Genomic DNA, 19982 nt, shown 5'->3' with positions numbered 1-19982 from the left:
AAGTGGGACGTAAGAGGTTCTCTAGAGGTGAGGTGGAATCATCTAGATGCTTTCTTCTCAACTGTCCAGCTTTTTCCGGACTGAGGTTAAAAAATTTCAGTAGGCATACTCTCGAACCTCGCAAAGCTGCTGTGGTTGATATTAGCCGCCTTAACAAATTCGTGGTAGGCTCAAGGCGCCTCGTCAATCTATAAGGGTTTGGTGTTCCGTATCTAAGAGTTTTGAGAATCGTACAGAATCTGCGTTCACAGCTGTCCAGGTGGGATGCTTATCAAATTTTGTGTCAGGATCAGCCGTACGACCTAACCTAACCTAACTTCAAGAAATTCAAGATCCAAAAAAAATTTAATAATTATTCAAAAATAATAATTGTTCAAACATAATATACACGAGACATAGGATGTTGCCTACAATTAGGTTAAACATTTTAAGTAGTAATAGCTGAGGGGTTCCTCCATCGTGTCGTCTCTATATGTTCTCCTGGTCTTGGGTTTCAAAAGCAATTAATTGTTGGTAAACCTAAGTTCTAAGTAATCTGAGCCTTTCTATTCGAAATCTCACCAATACTTATTGCCACAGGTATTCCTAAATTGCACACTGGGTAGCCAAAGCTTTATAACGCAATGAAAGAGATTCCCGTCCTACCCCAAAATCCGCAGCTAATGATATTATATACATGAAAACTCCATTAATAATTTTTCACAACTACTTGCCTTTTTTCACATTTTTCTCATACATGCAACAGCCGTTAATGCTACATCATTGTAATGCAGCTGCTACTGCCGTTGAGCGTGTGTGCGCTTTCCGCTTGTTGTCGCATTCGTTGGTGCGTTTGAGGCGCGTATGGGACTCGCTGTTACCATAAATCCCTATACGTGTTCTTTGTATAATTTTTTACACTCCGTGGCATTTATTCGCACATGTAGGTCCTCATAGCTGTACTTATGTGTACATTGCGTAACCACTGAGGTAAGTAGGAAATTACATTCTTGAAAAATACCCACAAAGTAGTTCAATTAAGTGGTGTGATTTATATTTTAGACTTTAGCTTTTGTATTATATCCAGTATGGCTTCAAAACTGATGATATCTTCATATTTTCCTGAGCCAAAATCAATCTTTTTAAACTCATTAATTGCTGAGAGGATATTTGTAGCATATTTGTATTATTACTTTATTATAATTAAAGAAAAAATCCTGCTCTTTTCAATCCTAGAATTTTTAAATGCTATTCACCAATTAAACATTTTTCATTTTAGAAATTATAGAAAAAATACAGTAATTTCCAATTGACAGAATAAGAATAATTGTTTACCAATTCAAAAAATTTCCTACAGGGTCTCTTTACACTCCACTTTACTTGTTTATTTGTTGTAAATTCGTTTTATTTTCATTTGTAATGTGCCTCAAGTTCTTTTTTCACTATGCAACACGCCTTTTAGTACTCTTCATGCTCAATACCACTCAGGCTCATTTTTAAATTCGGCGATGCGTGGCATAAATTATCCACTTATTAGTAGGCGTACTATTCTTCACGCGAGCTAAATTAGATTTAAGCAGATTTGGAAAAGTCACCGATTGTAATTTCAATTCAGTGAAATAAGACTTCGTGAATAGACACAAACTGTACAACTTCTGAAATGATTAGTGGAGTGAGAATATTAAATATTGCTGTTTCGGTATTTCAAAAGTATTTTGCTCAACTATGTACAGACTTTACCATCTTCTAAGGTCAATTAACAAAAATTTCATTATTTTTCCAATATGTTAGATGGCTATATTAATCTGTATCTCATGAATCTACGTCGCAGAAATGCGTTCAGGTTACGATGTATGACGTTAGCAAGATAATATTTCACACTAAGTAACTTCGCAAAGAGTTTTGTATTGTTTGTGCACGCGTTCAAAATGAACACCAGATTACAGAAAATTTGCCATACAAGTATTTTACAGTTTTCTTCGTTGGAGGCGAAAATGTTAGCGAGTTGGCTGAAAATGTGAGTAGTGTCTGTGGTTCTGATACTGTAACAGTCAATAAAGCCATTCCCTTACAGCCAAATTCGTTATTTAGACCTATGCTATCACCAATCGGACTCTCTGAAGCAAGAAATTGCGCAGAAGCGGCCAGCTTTGGCCATTAGTAGAGAAGTTGTGTTGTAACAAGTCAACTTCAGGTGCCAAACACATCAATAGTGGCTCGCCTGAAGCTCTGAGAGCTTAGTTGGGCAACCACCTTATAGCCTAGACTTGGCACCAATTTTTTTCTTATTATCAGATAGAAAAGTTAATATCTCACATCCAACTACTTGAAAAAATTTGGTAAAATTTTGATTAAGTTAACCGTTTAGGAGATATCCATCGTCAAAACTCAAGCGAAAAATTCGCATCAAGCGAACCTTCTTAGTTTTTTCCCAATTACGTGAAGATTTATCGTCAAAATATAAAAGTTTTCAATCGAAAGCAGTTCAATCCGATCGTTCAGTTTGTTTGACAGCTATATGCTTTTGTGGCCGCGATCAAGGTGGCGGTAGAAGTACTGTTACGTAGTGTAGCTTCGTTTAGAGAGGTGAGCATTCACTCCGACAGCAGAGCGGCAATACAAGCCCTGAGTGCGCGAACCGCGCATTCAAAGCTAGTCAAGGAGTATCTGTCCTCGCTAGAATTAGCATCAGGCTACTTCAATATCAGGCTCGTTTGGGTGCCTGGTCACAGCGGAATCGCTGGGAATTGCAAGGCCGATGAGCTGGCCAGGGGGGGTACCCTTGCCCCGCTCACATCGGAATGGGATCGAATTGGTTCTCCACTAACGTCTTGCATTCTCACTCTGGACCAATGGACCTCGCAGGAGCTCAGCAGACGCTGGTCGGCGACCAGCTCCTGCGTGACTGCGCGATCTTTCTGGCCGAGAGTGGATCGCAGGAGGTCGGGGGATCTTCTCGCCTTGAACAAAGTTCACCTCGCCGCCATGGTAGGAGTTCTCACTGGGCACTGTCCAATGCGAACTCATGCGGTGCGGCTTAGAATACTACCCGATGGCAGTTGTCAAAGCTGTATGGAGGAGGGTGAAGTGGCACTTTCTCTTCCATTGTCCGGCTTTTGCTAGGTTGAGATTGAAACATCTCGGCAATCATACTTTTGGCGGTCCAGAAGATCTGGCCGAAACAGATATTGGCCATCTCAACAAGTTTGTCATACGCACAAAGCGCTTTGTCGACATGTAAGGGTCTATTGATCCGGCTCATAGGAGTTTTGGGTACCACAACGGACCGGCGTTTAAGCTGTCCAAGTGTGATCCTTCTTAGGATCGACCCGCTAACCTAACCTAACCTAACCTATATGCTTTTGTGATCCGATCTGAACAATTTCTTCGGAGATTACACAGTTACCTTGGAAAATAAGCTGTGCGCTATCAAAATGCCCACATTTTATTCATATTTTTCATTTTCTTTTATTAACTTAATCGAAATTCATACCATTTGTATAGCAGTAAATTTCTTACGAAACTATGAGTTTTGCAATCTTTAATAATATTGTTTTTTTTTCACTGGATTATAAAATTCTCAAGAAAAGCTGCGATTGCGGCAATATCAAATTCCTGTGCGTCAGGTATCCGATGGAATTCAACATTTATTTATTAAATATTCGATTTCAATATTGCTGATAGGAATAATGTGGAAAGTGTAGGTTTGTTTAGGTGAAAGACATCTCTAATGCACATACCAAAAAATGTGACATGAGTTGTGGCAACATGCAGCGCTGCAATCAACTCAAATTAATGCTTTATTGCAAATCGCATACCGTGTAAAATAAATATGGTATATAAATATATTTACTTTGTATTATCGTTGCATGCTGCATAGCTATAGCACTTACAGGCATCCATACGTAAGTACATGCACACATGTGGTGAAGAATAAAAAGCTGCTAAAGGCGAACAATGAAAGCTTAACTGGAATTTGTTGCTTATTGATTTGCCTCAGCAATTTCTGCAGCTGTGCTTCAGCAGGCGCTTTCATTTACACAGCGGTTAAAAGAAAAGTCAAAGTTTTGATTTGTTGTTATTAGAGTAAAATAAGCATGTAAGACATAACACTTGAGCACACACATAAATATATTTTTATAAAATGTCGAGAATTTTTGCAAAATTTAATCCCAATGAATTTCGACGGCGTGCTCAATGCACAGACAAATGTATTTCGTTTCATTTCTTTTGTGCCATGATTTCTTTCTTTTGCTTCGATTTACTACGCTCGAGTGTAAGGATGTGTGTGTGCATGTGCTTGATTTGCTTTTTTGTTGCGCTTGTGAGTCTAAATTGAAAATACAAAGCTGTGACGCCGAAAAGTATGCAAGCAGGTTGAATTGTCAATTGTGTTGTGTAATAGAAAATAAAGCAAAAGGCAATAAGGAAATCAAAGAAATAACCAATAGCTTGCATTTCCTTTTTGTTTTAAATTATTTTCGTTTGCTTTTGTCACATTTCATTTAATTTGTGGACGACACACCAAAATTGGCGCTGCTCTGTATGGAATATGTCCGATATAAGCACAATTGTTTTTAACCAAACTTATATGAATGCAAAAAATTATAAAGTATTTATTTTTTTATATCAAAATGTATCCAAAGTGTTATAAATCCAACATGAGCCGCGCGATTTCTACTTTAACCTTTTGCTTTAACTTTTTATGCCAGAATAAATGAGAATTATCATTATATCTTTATTTGCATTATTACTCATTATCTCTATAATTCCTGCATCATTTAAATGAGTACGTATTATTTGCATTAAATATCACAGCTGCTCATCGCATTGGGTGGAATTATAACAATTTTGGTTTTGTATGTCAATATACAGTTATATGTATATTCGAATGTACCGCAATCTCTTTGTTAATTTATATTAACTCGCCAGCTGATAGTAAGCGCATAATTATCGCGATTCTTCAAAATACCGTTGTCCTTTGCTCATTGAAATGAGTCTTTCATTTACTCGTATACATATGTCTGGCTTTTTCAACATACCCTGCAGGAAAACGGAGCATACAAGCAAGTATAGGTTTTATTGGTTAAAAAAAAAAAAACAATAAAATTCAGTTTAGAGACGACCCTTCCAACTGCGATTTCATGCACCGATTTACAGTTTATTAAAAAAGTTACTTTGGTAAACTGTTGTCATTTTTTAATTGATTTGGTTTTTAGTTCAAATGTGAACCCTTTAGGGAATTTTTACTGGAAACTTTCATATCAATTACCTTAGACAGCATTGCGCTTCGAGAGGAGCTTGATTTGCATTTGGACTGTGTCTGCTACATAATAGTGTGTGGCATATGGAAGATACTTGTTTCTTTATCAGAAAATATGTTGTCATTTTATTTGATATGACACAGCGGTGCAACCGATTTTTCTTGTTATAACAAAATCTCAGAAAGCTAAAATCGACTGCTTTGTCTGATTCAAGTCCCTCGTAAAACATCTTAACAGATTTGCTAGGAGTCCAAGGTGCTTTGTCCATACATAAGTTTTAAGAGTCAACATTATACGTTTTGACAATTTCAAAACAGAAGGCGTCATTTATCGCTATCTTTTTAGCATTATTCGCTATATTTTTGACCAAATAAAGCTGTCGTAGTAATACTTACTGAGAAGGACTAAGAAAATGTGTAATTTGCAAGAATTTACAGAACATACTCTATCATACTCTATTCTTTTCTGTATAGTATAGTACTTGTATATAACTTTCTAAAATTTTATATATTTAAAAATTACAACTTCGCAATAAAATAAAATGCTGTGAATATTCATATATTGAACAAAGCTTACCCCCCGTTGACGCTGTGTAATTGCTTCCAATATCACAGCAAACGAATGACAACGCACATGAACAGAAGGCGAAGTCAAGTGAATTGATAGTAAAAAGAATAAGAGGAAAATGTAAAAAGTGAAGCAGAAATGTGTGGAAAATCGTCAGCAATTAATCAGTATTCCATTAATCATTTTAACATGGTGAAAAGCGATTGAAAGCGCAACGATTGTGGTGGTCAATATATGCGCACACACGTGCGCGTAATTGAAAATGTGCGAGTATTGACAAAGTGTCAACCGAAGTCCAGACATTCGCCACAATAGCCACTATGCCAATTACCAATTAAAGGAATACAAACACACACATATTGTACAAATAAAAAACACAGCCAACATACGTAACTGTGTGTGTATTTGTGGTGTACGTGCGCTGCATGACGTACAAATGCTCACAATTATGTACATACATGCCGGGGGGGAAAAAAATATCGCCGCAAAAGTATGTAACAGCCAATTGCGTTGCATACAAATAGGCTTACAAACGCATACAGCAGTCGCAGTTGTGCGCTTAAGCTATGCTTGTTTCGCAGTGATGTGTTTTATGGTGGGGACGGAATCTTTTCTTTAAAAATATTTTAATATGCTGTGAAACAAATTACCACTATACTATGAAAGTTATAGTGATTCGTAAAACTTAGTCAAAACGTAGATATTCTTATATTTTACTTATGCAATTTTTCGTAGAAAATTATGATTTCTCTTCTCAAAGAGTAAAATAATTCAAATCGCGTATAATTTTGTCACACTGTTCTTGAGCGCTGCTGAATTTAATCCCAGACTGTATTTCGAAAATTCCATACTGAAATCCGTTAATAAAAAAGGCAAATAGAGCGCCAGTCGTAGAGCAAAACCTCGTCAATGTAAAGTTAACATATGTATGTATGAATAAGCGAGGCTGCTTAAGTATAATCGTACCGAGCTGAGGGTTTTTGTGCCCAACTCAAATGGAAGTAAGTAAATTATTTCAAAATTTATATTTCATTTAAATATTTTACTTGAAAGCAAGTTTACGACAATGTATGTTATATAAATAGCTATATACAGCTATTATACAGCTGAGTATAATTTCTATATTATCGTAACATAGTATAATAGTTTTGTTGAACTAACGGTTGTTTATTTCATCTAAAAGTAAACGAAAGAGTTATAAAGTTATAAATTGTATAAATAATTGATCATTATTCCTTGGAAAAATAGGAAAATCGGTTTTGCAGATGACCGTAATCGTACTATTGCCACGCCCACAAAATGTCAAGTAGGATATTTAAATCTCTCTCTCTTCTCATGAAGATTGTGTCAGAATTTCAAAGAAATTTAAAGGTTAATATGAGTTATTTTATACCTGTTTTATGAACGTTTTACAACAGATTTTAAACTTTAACAGCGTTACATGGTAAAAGCAGTTACCTAACGATATAATTTTGATTTTGTTTGATTTCAAATGACCCAGCACCGAGTTATGAAGGACACCATAATTAAAATTTTTTCCGTCACAAAAATTTAACAGAATATTCTACAAATCCCATATTAAAATATATCATCGGTTATTAAAAATACTTGTAGATCTTAACTGTTCCATTAGGAAAAAAAAACATAAAAATTGGCCTCGTTTTACATGCATTAACCCTACTCCCCCTTAATCGAAAACATACAACGTGCTATAACTAAACTCTAAATTAATGTATACAACTATGTAGGCTGCATATTTATAAAAAGTGGGCGTAGCCCCACCCTCTAATAGTTTACATAACAGTGCCTTCAAATCATTATTATTTTATTCTTCTTAAATGTTCGAAATCGCAGTACAACCACGCTAACATCCCATATAACAAACTCCTTTTCAAAGTCCCTTTGATTTTTTCACATTAAAATTAAAATAATCAAAGACCAATGAAGTTATCGGCATAGATTTTTGCACAAATGTTGCACTCAAGGTATAACATCTCAAATAGGTGTCAATCTTTTCTTGGTAATGATATGTCTTGATGCTAAAAAGAGGTAAAACCGGGTCAATGCTTACCATAGCCCACATAATTTTTTGTCAGTCGGAAGGGAAGATAAATCTTGGAGAATTGTTGATATTACCATAATTAATATAAACAATTTAGATTGTGTAGAGCATGATCGATGTTATATACATATGTATATATATTCTGTAGATGACTGCGCGGATTCATGTAGGAGATTTTAGAGATATTAATTAAAGATAACTATTACTCCAAGTCTCCACTTTCAACTGCTAGTTTGGGATTACCTAATTAGAAGGCATGAAAATAAGTGAAATAAGCTATAAAAATCTCTAACAATTCTTTAATGAATTCTGTGCGAACGCTTTCATATACTTTTTTTGTATGAAAGTATAGCCAAAAGTTTGTGAAAAATATAAAAGCTGATTTTACAGTTTACCTTGTGGATATTAATGACTGCTTTTTGTTTGAAGCTGTCTCGTTGAAATACGTCGTTTATCATTTTTTTTAAAATTAAATCGAGAGATTTTCAATTCTACTACTTATATTGAAACAAAATATTTTCATGCAAGAACCAGGCGCTTTTGGATATAAACTATTTTTTATAGAATTTTAGGAAAAAATATAACACAGAGGAGAGGCCGTAATCCAAAGCAACCCACTTTTTACGCACTTTATTTTATGATTATTATCCATGATAATAAAATTGATAATAAACTTATATAAATATTAACAATTTATCAAACAACATTTTTAAATATAATATCATGCATTTAAGAGTTACATACAATAAAATTTTCTAAACAAACCAACTTATATTTAGTGTTATTCACGTTTTTTCGTTTTAGGTCACAATAGCTGAAACCATTTATTCGTTGCTGCAATAGTATTAATATTTGATGGCTGTTCTCTTAAGAGTTATAGTTTGCAAAATGTTCACAGACCTGCTCTAAAATGTCTAGTTTTTAAAAAATATTTTTATTTTAGCTGTTCTGGTTCTCCCCATTGCTATTGTACGTCTTCAATACATACTAACATATGTACATACGAGTACATATATATGGATATTTGGTAGACTGGTTCGTATAAGGCGACTAAAATAGTTGACAAAGCATTAGGGCTGAACAATTAACATAACTGCTGGTATGAAATGTTTTTCTAATTTTGTTTGGTTTTATCACTCGAGCTATAGATAGGTAAGTGGACTCATTTTATGGCTAGCACTTGAATATTTTGATTTAAAAAAAAATTTTTACAGTAATAGTGAATATTTTGGCTTCTGGATTTCCAGTTTTTGGCACATATAAATCCGGATACAATATAATATATGTCTGTTGATGGAACCATAATCTTAAAAGTGTTTCTGACTGTTTAGCAACTTGGTATAACCTCTGTGTACCATGGGCTGATTCGGCATATTACATTTAGTTGAAATTAAAAAAAAAAAAATTTTATGGTATTGTGCAGAGGCTACCTTTCTGCAGAACGTGTTGCACTTTTCTATCGGCACCCTGCGCAACTAACAGCAATACTTATTTTCTTTAAAGTTACATCCCTTTGCTGAGTTAAATGTATGTCGGGATCTTTTTTAAGGCCTCTTAAAATTCATCACGTTTAGCACTCATGAAAAAACTGGTTTCTAATGTGCCTTAAAAGTCTGATATACTTTAAAAACGTTTCTTCCATTAAATAATTCCACTTTTTCAACAAGTCTAACAGTTAAGTGCGAGCACACCTACCTAACTGTATATGTATGTTATGTAGTATGCATATAAACCGCACCATACAATATACTTCGGGCAGAAAATTTATTCCAACTAAATTTGTTTATACAAATTTAATGAATGCAAGTAAAATGCTAAAATCAACAGCAACGGGAAAGCAAATAGGTTGAAGTGCACAAGCACGTGTTCTCAAGTCTAACACAAGCAACAATACAAAAAAACACAAAAACAAGGCAACCATTTTCCAAGATGACTATTTAGTGAAGGGTGTAATATGGTTTAGTTTGCATGTATGAAGGCTAAGTGAACTGGCGATGTGATGAGGGTAGCGAGTGTACTGCCAGGCTTGTCTGGATTTTATTTTTAAAGTTTAAATGCCGATTGGACTTTAGTGCTTTTGCTTCTACATTTAACTGATTTGTAAAGAATGTCACAGCTTTTCTGGCTATTCTTTTTTGGAGCAGTTGTTAGGGCTTTGAAACGTGATCACGTGAACATGTTTAGCGCGGTTAGCGAGCAAGAATGCGTTAATAGTGGAACCGACTGGGGGAGTAAAGCTCATCAAAACGGTGGTCAGACTTTCGTTTCTATTTAAGTCTGATGTGAATATCTTGTTGCTAAATATCACATTTGAATTAGGTACAGAGAGCTTGTATTAAAATTTACTTCTTAACTCGGAGTTTATATAATAAGAAAAAATTTCGCAATGTCTGGAACTATGGAAAAGTTGTACAAATATTTTTCACGAAATGGCGACTGCATAAAAAAACAATTTTTGTACTACTTTTTTTATTGTTTCGAATTTTTTAAAAATAGTAAAAATTCATATTTAGGATATCGATAGTTCCAGAATTCCATAAAAAACACTTTAAAAAAATTTCAGGCAAATCGACTCAGAGTACTTCAAAAATGGTGCGTGCGTTTTGAAAAAGGCAGTTTCGAGAAAGACGCGTTTAAAGTTTTAATTCCAAATAAACCAGCTTGGATGTGGGATCACCAAATTGCTTTATATCACCGAAAATAGTTTGTACTTTGAAAAAATCTTGTAGATATATTCTTGAATAGTTAAACTTTGAAAATATATATAAATATTTTTTTTTTTTTTTTTTTAGACTGAGATGACATAAAAATGATATTCAGAGTATGTCTTCAAAGTTTAAAAAATTGTCTCCACACCCACTTAACCTATCGAATTCGTTTCAAGCACATATTTGCTTATAAGTTGTGAATATGTTCGTCAATAGGTATAGCAAAAATCTCACGAAAATAAGATTATGAATATATAGCAACTTTGCAAGTAATTTCTGGTTCAAATAAATATAGGTTGTCAAATATCCGCTTTTTTGCTCTTCATTCAATGCTTTATAAAAAGTGTTACAGTGATCGGATTTAGTTAAAATATGCGCCGTTTTGCTCGATGATCTGTTTCCATCTAGACGGAAACTTCATAATACCTTCCTCGTAGAAGCCCCCCTCCTTATTTGCGAAGAATTCGGACAGCCACTTTTCACAAGCCTCTTTTGAGTTCAACTTCACACCACCAAGGGCATTCGCCATGGACAGGAACAGGTGGTAATCACTTGGCGCTACGTCCGGGCTATATGGTGGATGCAATAAAACCTCCCATCCGAGCTCCCGTAGCTTCTGACGAGTCATCAACGAAGTGTGTGGTCTGGCGTTGTCCTGGTGGAACACTACACCCTTCCTGTTGGCCAATTCTGGACGCTTCTGGTCGATCGCCTGCTTCAAACGCCAAACACACAGCAAAACCTTCCTGGCCGTCAATCCCGGCTTGGCCACTGTTTGGGACGATTCACCGGCCTTCGACCACGACCGTTTTCGCTTGATATTGTCGTATGTGATCCATTTTTCGTCGCCAGTCACCATCCGTTTCAAGAATGGGACGAGTTCGTTCCGTTTCAGCAGCATATCGCAGGCGTTGATTCGGTCCAGAAGGTTTTGCGTCAAATTATGCGGCACCCAAACATCAAACTTTTTTTTGTATCCAGCCTTCTGCAGGTGGTTCAAAATGGTTTGGTGACTAACTCCCATCTCCTGGGCGATGTCACGAGATGCCATATGCCGGTCTAACTCGATGTATTCCATGATCACAGGTCTTCCGCCGTCTGGCTTATCCATGGTGTCGTTTTCACCGGCTCTGAATCGTCGAAACCATTCCTCCGCGGTTCGAAGTGATATAGTACCATCCCCCAAAACACCATTAATCTCACGGAACGTTTCTCTAGCGGATTTGCCTTTAACGAAGGAAAACTTTAAAATAGCGCGAATTTCGGCGTTAGTGAACTCCATGTTTACACGTCTATAACTGTTGAACGCAACATCCAAACCAATCAGGCATAGCGTTGTTTTGTAGGTTATGTCAAGACCTTTCAAATTATGTATAGTGTTGCCAGATACGAGCTCTGTAGCGCTTTGTACATAGCCGCGAAATTCAAAAGACAAAAAAGCGGAAGGGAGATATTTGACCTATTTTCAACCTATATTTTGAAGCAGCTATTTGCTATTTGCTATGAACAGTCATTTAAAATTATATTGATATAAATATGTAGATTTCAATACATGCAATAAAGGTATGTGTGTATTGTTTTACAAAGTTTAGTAAAAAGTCAATGCAAAATCTTTTTATGATATGCACAAAGCACTTGTGTTACGCATACGCCCCAACGGCCACAAGCTGGCCACTAACACTTTCGCACACAATGCAAAAATCTACGCTGAGCGCTCAGCCACGCTCTGCTATTGTAGCAATTGCAGCTATGATTTTACTTGTTTGCCATACAATTTATTTTACTCTTGTCATTCGTTCAATTTCATTATTGCACTATTCGTTCGCATTTGCCACAACACATTTCGCCACACACAATGATATAGAGGCGTGCATCTGCCACAGCAATTCAAGTGCACAAATACTCCAACCCCAACTGCTCGATCTGCTTTGCCGGCGCCTTCGTTAACACAAAATTTTCGGTGGTAATTTTGTGTCGCCACTCCTGCTGTCCCAGCGCCCGACTGCCGCTTGCATGTTGCATGCTACTAGCTATCCATCCATCAGCGCCACTTTGCCACCCATTCGACCGACAGCTGGTTGTAGTGGTTTTTGACGCTTTTAGTTACCAACTCTCGGGAATTTACTTTTAGATTAACTTTTGAGATGAAATGTTGAGCTTAGCGGCCAGCTGGTCGGTTAGGCGGGCATAGCGGTGCAGGGGCAGTCTGACGCTGTGAGACTACATGGCTGCTGGAGTTGCAACTTATTTGTTGTATTTCAGTTTGTGTCTATGTGTGTGTCTGTGTGTGTGTTTGTGCACTTGTTGTTTTATGGCGTCACTGTGCTGCAAGCATCGCATTGGTATTTTTAGTAAAAATTGCTTGTTGCAACAAAAGATAACGACCCCGACAAGCGGCAGCATGAGAATGAGCATAACAGGAATGCGAATTTGTTACAATACAGCTACTTGTGCTTGTATGTGTGCATGTGTGTGCGGCCGCTTGGTATGAGTGCTTGTAAAAACGAAAAGTGTTGATCGCCGCGGGAACATAGCTGCAAGTTAGTAGCGCACTAACGGTACTTCCGTACAACAGCCAACACAGTGCTTGGCCACTCGACTAACTGTTGTATTTTACAAACAGCTAAGCGTGTGTGCGCAGCTATGGAAATGTAAATGTATGTGTCTATGCAGTTCATGTATGAGTGCGTCTAAGTATGTGTGTTTGTGTGCGTATACGTAAGTTACCTCTGCAATTTGCTGCACACAACAGAATTTCCGACTTGCAGCCAATTTTATTTAAATGTTTGATACAACCGACTACTTGCCGCAGGGACTATGCCCATACCCAACACACCATATGCAAGTGTAAATGTGTGCGTGTGTGCGCTAGACACTTGCTCAGCGCTTGATGTGGCGTCTGCCGCTGCACCACTGTTGCTGCCATTGCTTGACTGGCGCATTTTTGATGTGCGCTGTCAAAAGTGGCTCGCATGATTTACGTTACACAATCGGTGTTACTTCGTACTGCTGCGAGCATTACTCGACAGTATCAACAGAAGCAAAAACAACAACGAAAAGAAATAAATAGCATAAAGCTATCCATTTCTCAAATTTTGCCTATCACTATTGACCAAGTAGCGCTATTGTTGCTTAACATAAAAAATTGCGCAAATTATTTTATATAAAATTCAATCGACCACCAAGTACACCAACATCACAACACATATAAACAGCTTAAATTTGTTGCAATTGCAGCTTGTTATTGCTTTGCTTCGCATAGTCTCTGCTATCTAGCGATCAGTGTATTGTTGCAGCTGCAACTTGAAGAATTTGCACATCATCGAAGCATCAATAAATTGCAAATATTTTCTTCTCTCCTCCCACCCACTCCCATAATATATTTCGCATCTTTTCGGACGTTGTTTATTGCTGTTGTTGGCACGTTTTTGAAATTCTGACAGTTTTATTGCAATTTTATTGAGTAGCTTGTGCTCTATGTACAGTTTGGCACACTGCGCTTATGGCGCATTTTAATACCTGCTTGTAGTTAGTTTTATTGTTAGGTGTATACTTGTGCGCTCCTTTGGCTACTCACATAAAATGATTTTAATCAAATAGTTTTAAGTTTGGCAGTTCAAGCTTTATTAAATTTTTTATTACCATTGCCATCATAGGAATATAAATTTAATTTTTTGTTTTTTGTATATTTTATCAACTTTTACTCTTCGATAACATAAAATCGTTGAAGCTTTTGAAGTATAGTTTCAGGCGAAAGTGGAATAAATTCATTTGGTATGCTTTGCCTAACTTTTTGTTTATTTCAATATGTAATTCATTCAACGAAAATCAGGAAAGCTGAGCTATTTTGTTAGAAAATTAGTATACAGGGTGTATCCGTTAGATGATGACATGCTTTCGTTGACCAAAATAAGCAAATGTTTGCCTTTAAGCAGTCTTCCCTTTTAAGGCGGACAGGTTCTACGGAAAACTTGTAAAAAAATTTTCTCACAAAATGGCGACTTTCCACTTCTTTGACTGCCCGGATTTTTTTAAAAATAGTAAAATAAAATTTCTAGATATGGATAGTTCCAGATATAGACTAGTCTACAAAGAGGACTCTCTAAAAATTTCAGGTTTTGAAAAAGAGAGTGTTAAGAAAAACGGTTTTAAAGTTTCGCGAAGTGACTGTGCCAGTTTGGCTGCCAGGTCAGCAAAATACTTATAACTCCAAAAATTATTTGAATTTTAAACAGTCTGCTTCTAGACATAGTTTTGAATGGTTAAGCTTTGAAAATATAAAAGACATCGATTTTTTTATCTCTATACCAGAATAAGATGCACATATCCATTAAAACAATATGCAGAATACAACAATTTCAGAATCTCGTAGCCGATAACTTTTGCACTTCAAGGGCATAGTGCTTATTGGGCGCGCGCTCTAGCTAATTATCGGAAATTTCCCTAAGCAACATATAATTTTTTTTTTTAAAGAAAATAAGTTTCAGGTACTTGCCTAGATTTGGTAGTTTCAGACAGGACAAGCTATTTTGCTTAAGACTCTGCAGTTACTGACAGATGCATGCATATTTTTTCAAACAAATGACACGTCAGACATATTTGGTCTAACAAATCTTCATTTGTTTCGGTATAAACCATTCCTTTGGACCACAACCTTGTAGCACCACATACTTAGCTTTGATTTTAAAGTAGATACACTGTTTCTGTTGCTGTATTCAGAAAATACAGACGTGAAAAGATCAATTCAAAACAAATTTGAAATTATCCTGTCTTTGGAGTGCTACCAAATTGGTTGGGGATCAATAATTCTATTACTGAAGAACACAAAATTTAATTTATTTAATTATTTTCTGACGCTTCTTTTGAACAATTAATCATTTCAGATATAGCTAAATATGGCAAATACTATATTAAACACAGATTTGCAATTAAAGCCCATTTCTATGCCTATTTCTTAGTATATATAATATATGTTTTAATTAGAGTTATAAACGGTTCTCAAAGGTAAACAGATCCTCCCAATATCATTTACTTTTCGATTTTAATGGAGGCGGCCTCAGATTTGGTATCAGCTTTAAGGATTTAATAGATCAGTTATTTATCAACTTTCATAAGAACATTGGTGGTTAGGGTTATGTGCTATTGAAGACGATTTTTTTGGGTGTAAGACAACTAGCCATAGATCGAGCATACTCATGTGATCTCATACCATATCGGTCGGGTTAATCTAAGACGAATCATAATTTCGAGAAACTGGTCTTCGTCTACACATCTTATAGTATTCTGATATAAAATGCCAATATAAATTTAAGTTGAAGATATGCTAAAAAAGTTGCTCAAAATAATGACCAAACCCAACTCAGAAAAAACTGTTTTATTTCACAGGCTAACATAAGCTATTTGTTCAACCCTGCGTGTAATGTTAATCCTAATTTGCCAAATTTAAACTGTACTCACTCAAAATATGAAATTTAACTCAAATAAGGACCTGCAGCCTTTGAGTGAAAGCTTAACAAAATCGCTTACAATATGTATGTATATATATATATATAAGAGTGTAAGTGTATAAGAGATTAATTTCCTCAGCAAGATTTACATGTGTTTCATGCACTCACAAATGAAATTTGGCTTTTCAAGCTTCGGTTTTTTTAAAATGTCACGTGCTAAACTTGTGAGTGAGCGATAATACTCGCAGAAGTGCTCGTATAAATCGCTTATTTCGTTCTTAAAGTAATTTCGTGCCGCAGGCAGCATGTGAGTATGCTCTCTAGTTCATCGTACCGTAATATGGAAATTTTAAATTAAGTTTCTACTTGTGCTCAGACTTCGATTTTAAGTCTCTCAGCTGAGAGTTTGAGTAAAATGAGTTGATTGAGAGCAACGCATAGCTGAATTTGCTAACTGTGAGACGCTTGAGCGACAACAGCTGTTGTCTTGAAGAGCGCCATACTTAAGAATTATCATATTATATTTGATACTGACTAATCGCTGAATTTAGTTTTTGTTTTTAAAAATTGTGCAGTGTAACCTTTACAATAAATTTGCAAATGAGCTTATAAATTATAGCTTTAAATCAGAAGGTAAATCAGCATTGGTGAATGCCTTACGCTTGCATTAACAATATAATAATACTTTATTTTAAGCTATTTATAGATATTTTCATGAACTTAGACAAATAATAACAGAGTTGGAGTCGAAAATTTTCGATTTTTAGGATTTATATAGAAAACTATATCGCGAGATTTATAAACACCATTTTGCTTAGTTCTGTGATTGATTGATTTTTATTTAAATTCTCTCGGATGGTAACTTGAAATATTGTTTGAATAGCTACCTTGGAATCTCGGAGCATTTCTCACATATTCCTGAACTTGAACAAGTAGTATTTTACGCAGTATTTTCTATTCTTCTTGAATATCGAATAAGTTCTTGTTATACTAATTAGTCATTTAGCTAATTGATTTAAGTGCAGTTAATTGTTCAATTAACGGTATGTCTCATTATTTCTCCCTATTCAGATCCAGATCTGGTACAATAGGTCATACCTCAGGTGTAGCATTAAGTAGTACTACTGGTTCCAAGCCTATTTCATTTGCTAGGTCTCGTTTCCCCGGAAGTTTCTTTTACCAGCGCTGACAGTCCGATATGTCAATCGACTGTTGCTATATGCACCTTCATCTTATATGTTTATATATAATTCATAACTTCATAAATTATCCTATCTTTATGCTTGAATTTAAAATTGCTTGATACGCAAATAAAACAGGCCCACTCAATTAAAGGTTTCCAATTATACAAAATAAATAGACAAGCATGCCGATGAGCACAAATAAATAATTTATGGTAATAGCAGCAAATGATTCGGGTTTAATATTTCACACTAGCGATAGGCGTTTCGAAATTAAATACTTCGCATTGAAATTTGAGAGCATATTGTGGACGAAATTGCTTAAAAGAACAATATTATAATGAGCAGAGAGCAAACGAAGGTACGTGAGAGAAAGTGTGCAAAAATAGTGAGAGAGTGTGATAAAAATAAACTTCTCTGAGCAGGAGATGGAGAGCATACGATGCACTAAGTCATCCTAGTATTTTCATAATGCGCTCTTTCTCTCCTTCTTTGCATATATTGTGTTCTGTCGACGAATTAGTGAACGAATTCAGAGAGAAGTAGTTCATTACGTATTCACTAAAATCGGTGAGTCTTTTCATATTACATGATTTTTGTATTGGAAAGTTAAACTATTTTCGGTACATTTTGTCTAAACTTAGTTTTAGAGAGACTTCATTTAAAAAAATAGATATTTAAAATAGCTTGTTGCTGTTAATGCGAACTTTAGTCTTTATTATAGAGTTTGGACTACATTAAGCTCATATGAGAGCGTGTCGGTATTCCGATTTTGCCATTTACGAAGTATTAACAACTGAGTTTTAGGTTAGCAGGCTTTATATACTTTTTGAGTCTGCATTAAGTTTTAATATAATAAAAAAAAAACAATAACCAATAAAAAAAAAAATTTACTCAAAAAAAATTTGCGTAAACTCAAAATCATGAAAATATATTGTCAAATTACTTTTAATTGTATTTACATCTTCGTTCACGACAAAATGTAAGATTTTGCTGTTCAAGCACACAATATTTTGCTAACCGTCATCTGTGCCGACCAACTTTTGAGAAGCTGAATAACGGAATGAACGGAATAAACGAGCAATTCAACTCGTACGAGTTGGCAACGAGTGCACACACTCGTCTGTAGTTGAATTGTACCAGTTGCAATAAGCGTGTACGGTCGTTTATGTGTAGCGTAGTGTGTGTAGGAGCGAACGAGTAAAATTAACAACACCACCAACGCCTCCACCACTACGACACGCTTGTGAGTGGTTAAAAAAAGTTGCTGCGAATAACCCACGACTCAGTAAACGACACTTGAATGGCCATTCCCGCTGACGACCGTCGAGTGAGCCAACGAGTGCTGGCCTGCCCCTTACGGCGCCCACACGAAAACAGCACGAGCATACAGACGAAACGAGTACGCTGCCGAACGCATGTATGAATGGGCGAAAATCCTTTAGTACTGAAAAGGTCGTGGTTTTGTGTAGTCGTCGTTTGGAAAAATAGCGCAGCAGCGCAGCTACGTTCTTTCAGCTTTAGACGGTGTGTCGCGCCGCGGTGTGTGTTACTATACGTATTAATATGCAAAAAATATATACATGGATGAATAATATTAGTTTTCCATGCAATAACGAAAAAAAAAATATATATATATACATATAAAATAACTCGAGATCAAATCAAATATACAGTATAAGCGCGTTATTGACGGAAGATATAAAAAAAAAGCTATTAAATAAGTTGCGCGAAAGTGCAGCAGACGTTAAAATAAGATGCGTTCATAAGCCTATAAACAAAAAAGGCATTGATTTCTGTGAAAAATTATTTGCAAAAATAAATTACATTTGAACTAATGCAGCTTGGAGTGCAATGCGGTGTAATTTAATGCAACTGCGCGCCTAAAAGTAGGCTACGCTAGTTAATGTTCATGTTGTAAATGCCAGCAGTTCGCTGGAGCTCCATAGGGCAGTGCGCGCGTGCAAAGGCTCAACGCGATATTTCTATATAGTATAGCTTATAAGTGCTTGTATGAGTGTAAGTAGTCGCCGGCGAACATAAACAAAAAAATTAGCGGCAATTTGGCAATGTTGGTGTAAATTCTAAAAACCAGTTTTATTCTATTTGCGTGTAATATTTGCATGTAAAATTTGTGCGCTAGCATGGATTGGTGTGCGTTTGTAAACTTATGGTATACACGGTAAGCCTAAAAGCATGCTCGTTTAGAAAAAAGTGGTTTGGTCAATATATTTTCGTGGTTGCCCTACTCCATGGTTATAATATAATATAAGATCGGTTGTGGCAAACATTAATTGTTTTTGCTACGAATTAAGCCAGTCTGTCGTTAAATTTTATATATTTTAGCATAATGTGATCACGTGTGTTTTAGCAAATAGAGTTTTCAACGCAATGAATTTTCATGCGGCATATGATTTTTTGTCTAACATAAGTTGAAGGTAAATATGTATAAATAAATTTATGCAATTTATTACTATTCGAAGTTTGAGTAAAGCAATAAATAATTTATTTCGTTAATAAACTGTGAGCTACACTTTCTTAATATTTTTAAATATATTTCTTTTTATTCTTAACTCAACTACTAGTATTGAATACAAATAATCTCATTTAAGTTTGTAAAATTTAGCTTTAGGCTCTAAAATGTAAAAGCTAGTGTTAAATAAATTTTTAACCAAGATAACAAAGTTAAATAGTTTTTTAAATTTAGTATTTGTGCCAAAAGTGGGTAAGCTTCCTTTAGCAAACACCAGCTTTGTTTGGCAAACGTCAGCTTT

The 19982-nt window shown here is 35.6% G+C and overlaps 1 protein-coding gene across 1 annotated transcript in view; it reads left to right on the top strand.

The window, feature by feature from the left end:
- Positions 1-18307: 18307 nt before the first annotated feature.
- Positions 18308-19982, top strand: part of side-VI (sidestep VI) — a 201664-nt gene continuing 199989 nt past the window's right edge. The window contains exon 1 of the mRNA XM_036378077.2: positions 18308-19227. The gene's annotated coding sequence lies outside the window, so the exon portion shown is untranslated. The remainder of the gene's footprint in view (positions 19228-19982) is intronic.

Source organism: Bactrocera oleae, chromosome 2 (genome assembly GCF_042242935.1).
Source record: "Bactrocera oleae isolate idBacOlea1 chromosome 2, idBacOlea1, whole genome shotgun sequence".
In the NCBI taxonomy this organism is placed as follows: Eukaryota; Metazoa; Arthropoda; class Insecta; order Diptera; family Tephritidae; genus Bactrocera; species Bactrocera oleae.
Note: the sequence above shows the minus strand (reverse complement) of the source record. Positions and strands in the feature narration are given on the sequence as shown.